The sequence below is a fragment of the Agrilus planipennis genome, unplaced genomic scaffold, assembly GCF_000699045.2.
Source record: "Agrilus planipennis isolate EAB-ADULT unplaced genomic scaffold, Apla_2.0 scaffold33, whole genome shotgun sequence".
NCBI classification, from domain to species: domain Eukaryota; kingdom Metazoa; phylum Arthropoda; class Insecta; order Coleoptera; family Buprestidae; genus Agrilus; species Agrilus planipennis.
The window spans coordinates 1,463,994-1,470,304 of NW_020438896.1; the positions used below are offsets into that span (position 1 = coordinate 1,463,994).

General features: G+C 32.0%; 1 non-coding gene across 1 annotated transcript; it reads left to right on the forward strand.

The window, feature by feature from the left end:
• Positions 1-565: 565 nt before the first annotated feature.
• Positions 566-637, forward strand: Trnac-gca. Its single transcript has one exon. It is a non-coding gene; the product is annotated as a tRNA-Cys (tRNA).
• Positions 638-6,311: the final 5,674 nt, after the last annotated feature.

Genomic DNA, 6,311 nt, shown 5'->3' on the forward strand with positions numbered 1-6,311 from the left:
TGTACTACTAGGAACTATATAATAGCTGCCTGAATAATTTTTTATTTTTGGGGAACAGAGAGACGATATTTTTCATACATTTTTGATCACAATTAAAAAACTATGTGGCTTAAAATTAAAAAGAAAACGTGTAAAAGGTGCAAATAAAGCACTTTTATATGGTACCTCATTCCCCTTTTGTTAATTTTTTTTTTGATCCTGCTTTGGATTTTTTTTTTAATCAAAAACCAAATATTTTCAACATTTTTAAGCTTATAGTTGAAGCAATCTGTATATTTATGCGAAAATGCAAGTTGATAGTACCTATTAGCTTTCTAAGAGAAACTGTTGTGAAAAATTTACAGATAAGGTTGTTTTTTTTTAAACGTTTTTGGTTATTGAACCGTAAAAATGTCTTTTGTTTGGAGAAAAGCATTAAATATGTACATTACGATGAAAAATGAAGTAGAAATTTTGTTTGTGATAAGTAATTATTTTTAAAACACTCTGTATATGTGTTTGTGTTTAATTTAATGGCCGTCATAAGTATAGTATAACTGCGAGTATAGAAGAGAGTATCACACGTGGGGGTATAGCTCAGTGGTAGAGCATTCGACTGCAGATCGAGAGGTCCCCGGTTCAAACCCGGGTGCCCCCTAGCTTTTTTTTATTGGTTTTATTTATTTTTTTTTATAAAAATGATTATTGTGTATTACCTTAGAAGATTTTACTCAAATTTGTATTGTTTTATATAAGAGATGTCATGTTTGCATTTATTCCAGATTTAAAGCCCTATTCCTGCGGGTCGTGTGAGACGTCATTTAGAAGAAAGGATAACTTAGAAAGACACATAAAAAATACTCATCCGGGGAAAAAAGTTGTTGCTGTTACAAAAGGCAACATTGAAGAACTTATCAAAAACAAACTAAACGCGTCGAAGGTCGCGACAGTTGATAGCGGACCAATTCAAGAAAAACCAAACGCTATTAAAGTTATCACCACTTCTAATTTTAATCGATCACCGTCAGTGATAAGTCCTATGGTTAATTGTCCACTAAAATTAGCATACAAAACCAAAGCGTTCAAATCCAATTACAACATTCATGGGTAAGTTAAAATTAAAATCGTATATACGTATGCATTCACTAACTTGCCTGGTATTATAATATATAATAACATTTAATTACATTGGATTCAGAAATATTAACATAAATGAAAAAGAGGAACTCTTTCATACAACTAAATTGTTTTCATCTGGCTGAAATTTCCAAACTTTTGAATACTTACTTTGGCCGTAATAAAAAATTGATTATTTAAAGCTGAAACCCACATCTTATTCAGATCATTATCATAAGTTCATGTCTTAAGACTGGTTGGACACGCACCTCCACTGTTTCCTATCCTGAGCTAATCTAAACATATCCCTAAACCTAGAACACCCTACGTCCTTAACTATTTGCGAACAGTAATCTAATCTAGGTTTACCTCAGATCATTATCATAAGTTCATGAGTCCTAAGACTGGTTGGACACGCACCTCCACTGTTTCCTATCCTGAACTAATCTTCACATATCCCTAAATCTAGAACACCCTACGTCCTTAACTATTTGCGTTCCTCTGTTCTCTGTTTTCATATTCTTTCTAATACCTCTTCATTTTTAACTTCCTCTATCCACGGTATCCTCATCATTCGCCTGTAACACCACATTTCGAACGCTTCTAACCTTTTCTTTTCCGCAGCGCCCACCGTCCACGTTTCGCACCCGTATAGCGCCGTGCTCCAAACATACACCTTTAACAATCTCTTTCGAATTTCTAGATTAACGATTCGCGAGCATATAAGTGACTTCTAGTTATTGAAAGCGACTCGACCCTGCGCTATCTTCTGCTTTATCTCCTTACTACTCCTTCCCTAACTTATCTGACTTCTTAGATATCTAAAATCTGCCACTTCTTCTAATTATTCGTCTCCTATCTTTATATTCGCTCTTTCCTTGCATATCAGTATTACTTTCGTTTATCTTTTTACAGTACTGTTTTGTCAATACCATTTCCATTTTATTTAAAACTATCTCTAACTCCTCCTGGCTAGATGCTAATACTGCTATATCATCTGCAAATCTAAGCATACTAATGATTTACCCCTGTATATCTATTACAGTTTTACTGTCTTTAATGTATCGATGTATAGATTAAAAAGTAACGGCGACAGTGTGCATCCCTGTCTGACTCCCTTCCTAATATTTACTTCTCTACGTTGCACCCCATATAACTGCCTGTTGCTCTTTATACAAACCAAGTGTCACTCTTCTATCTCTGTAACTCATCCACCCTATTTAGATAAGAAACTAATTCTAGTCTGTCAGTCGGCATGGGTTATTATTAAGTTAGAGGCATGAAACTTGAGTATAAATAATAATTCCCAACCCTACGAGCCCTTAGAAGCATAAAAATTGTTAAAATAAGGGTCATGCTAATGTACTTATGTTGCTATTGAGGTCTTACCTTACATTGCTTAAGGATTTTTGTGTAATGTTTCTGTTTAGACGAGAATATGTGGAGTCAACATCTCGACCTTACGATGCTGCCGAGTCAGTTAACATTTGTAAAAGAATTCTTTCACCCTATAGTCCCGCTTCTTCAACATCTGCCGTAGCATCACCAGCTGCTGTAACTGATTGTCAATCGACGGAAATTTATGAAAAAATATTAAACCCTACTCCTATCGATTCTAATCAACCACGACCTTATGGGATTATTAAGTTTAAGTTACCAACTAATTATAAGAACATTTTAAAGAATGATCCTGTACCTAAGCTTAACGTAGAACCAATGCATCCATCCCATAATGTTCCTAAGTTCTCTTCTTTGACATCCTTTAATTCCGCAGTTGATCCTCCTGGTAATAATATTAATAATAGTAGAGGGTTTCTTTCTAACGAGTTACCGTATGCAACAAGTGTTATTGTCAATTCGCCTTATACACAGCGAATTTAGAATAAGTAGTTACAGTTGGGAGTTCGAGATTTAAGAGATCGAAAACGTTAGGTAGGTACGTAATTTTCCAGAAAAATGGATTTGCGTGTCCAGGGTAGAAACGATATAAAGACTGATGGAGGCTGAAAACATTTTGTAAAACTTAAATTTTTCATATTGTATTGCATTTTTATAGAAATTTGAATAAAGTATATATACATTGAATGTTTGTAAAAAACACATTAAAGCCCCAGAGGGCATTGAAGTATTACGTAAACAAAGGTCAGTGTGGAGGGATTCAATTTTTTTCTCCTTATTGGACAGAAAAAGTGGAAGGAGCCCATAAGTCTTAAGTAAGATATGATCTATAATATAATTACTTATTTCAAATCATATTGTAACTAATATTCGATTGATTAGTCAGCAATACTTACAGTAATTATAATTATTTAATTTAAAATGAGAGTAGTTTTTGATCTTGAAAATAACTTAACAGTTATATTTTAATATTGAAAAGTGTGATAACTGCTATTAATTTTGATAATGAAAAAAGATTTCATGCATTAAAGCAATGTGAATTGAAATTGTCAATTATGGTTCGGATGTCAATAAGGTACATTGTCTGTGTTTTTTGCAAACAGTGTATATAAGTAGCTATATAAAATAAACGGAGCGTGATAAATTGCCATGTGGTGCTGGATAAAGGGGGAGGGGGTAGATTTAGTAATATACAGTAAACAGTCGATAGTATGAATCGAGAAAAATAACAGTTCACATTATCTGTTTGTTCACGTTAACGAATGCTGAATTTAACTTTAATAAATATCTATAATAACGAAAATAACCTTTTTGCATACAAATATAAAATTCTAATAAATGACAGCAACAAATTTTTTTTGCATACAGACCTTTTCTCTTTAGTCTTTTAAGACACTTTGTTTCTTTTAAACGACATTTAACGTATTGATGTGTAAAAGAATTACATAGGTCATATACATATGCAGGAATAAAACATCATTCTAGCTAATGTGACTGAAGTATATAATATATACCAAATATATCTAGAATTTACAGAAGTGGCTAATAGACATTTGTTTCTATAAGCGAAGGTGTTATTTGCTCAATGTATATGTTGGTCTAGCATTAATATTAATTATAAGAGGTTTTCGTTATGCGAAGTTCACACCATCGATTGTTTACCGTACTATGTAATATGTGGTTTAAATTAGTCTTTAAACACTTAATGTACGTTATGTTCTTAGAGTAAGAAGTGATAAAGAATGAATGTTAGAAATGTTGCATAAACATTCGGTCTATGGTACACACTTTATTTTGTTGAACAAATGAATTTAAAAAAATTACTTTTGTTTATCATAGCGATCCTGTTTGAGTGTAGTATCATTAATGTCATAGTTGTAAGATTTAGATTTGATGACACAGAAACGGTCGTTTTATTAGGTAATTTGTACATTTTACTATTTTACAGGCATGATAAAGTATAGAATCGGACGTATGCTGTATAAAAGAAAGTTCTTTTCATAAAAAATGTTTTTTTTTTGCAGTTGATTATTTTTATTTTTGTTACACCGTTTGAGAATAATTGTCATACATTTGTAGAGTATTATACACATTAAAATAAAGTTTTTAGCTCTTATTTTTCTTTATTTCGTGGCAACAGTTGAAAAGGCTTTCACGTAATAAAAGAAGGTGTTTTGTAGTACATTTGCTAAAGCCAATTATTTAGTCCCTTTCTTGAAGCCATAAACCAGCAGCAAAAGGTAAAGTTTAATTCAGAATAGCTTATTCTCGGTTATATTATTAAGATGGGATTATCTGTGCTAATTTATGCTAGCAAATAAGGGCAGTAAAGGGAGCAGTGTGCAAAGTAATTCTATTAGATTGAAGCACAACAAATCAAATAACCTGACCTTTTGTATTAGAAAAATTAATTCATAGAGTTCCACTGTCAGAATTTACATTAGTAACTTAGGCTTATTTTTATAACAAAATTTTTAAGCAAGTCCTTATACGAGATCACTGGGCGTTTGTATGTTTTTCTAGATAGCAATATTGATAAATGTAGACCAAACAAGTGCCTTGCTTTTATACTTTCGTTTTGATATTAGAAGCGGTTAGGTATTGTGAATGTGAGTGGACAATGACGACTTATGAAAAACGCTTTAATCATTAAAAGAAATGCAGGAGTTTTTGGAAAGTGGCGAATTTTGGGAAGATGATTATTGTTATAATTTTGATTTGTGTTGTGGAAAGGACGACAGCAGAGGAAGTACAACATTGGGATCAAAAGTTCTATTAGATATACTTCAGTATGTTGAAAATCCTGCAAGCCACTATGTTTATTTTGATAATTTCTTCACTAGTACAGAATTGCTGTCATCACTGACAGAAATACAGTGCTACTGGAATGATACGCGAAAACCGTCATGGAGATTGACCCTTGATAAACCAAACAGCTCTGAAGACAAAAACAAGAGGTTCATATGATTTTCGTATCGTTACAATTTTTTCACTAATATTCACAAATAGTAAATAATATTAATCCAAATATTCAATTTAAATCACTACTGAATATATTTTATTGCCACATATATAATTCGCACTTGTATGAAAATAAAACACGTGTTGTGACTGTAAAAACTAAAACCATGTGGATAAATATTATAAATAAATATGAAAACAGTGATCAGAGGCGACAAGCGTACCAACATGCGCGACTAAGAGAGGTTTTATTTCTATTTCGTTGGTAGCTTTTTTCCGAGACTTAATGAATTCGGTTGAGTGGGCAACTTCATCCTGTTAATTTTGTGTTACAGTGATGCGCGCGCATCTTGAAATTTCACTCTCATCAGTTTTTCATAACGCGCCTAAAGAAGTATAACTTCAAAAATTNTTCAGACTTCTGGTCAATGAGACAAATAATATAAGCGTATTATAGAAACGGGATAAAGAGGAAATGACAACATTAACATCGTAAACGCAATAAACATTATTAATAGAACCAAAGAATCCCTCTAATTTCTACAAAACAACAGGAAAATATAATTTTAAACTTAATAGGAAGTGCCAAAATTTTTGCTAGATAAGTTAATTAATTGAAAATTGTGAATCCAATAGAGCGAGTTTTGATATAAATATCTTTTTATAGAAGAGAATTTTTAAGTGTTTAAGATAAAATTACAAACTTTTTACGAGATAAACTCAAAATCTTTGTAGAACGTCTGAATTCAATATCAAACATTCTCACAAACCTTTTAGACAAAAAGAATATTACAAGTGAAAATACTGAAAAATTTATTCTGCTATATTAGCCTGATCACATGCCTAAGTTCAATCTT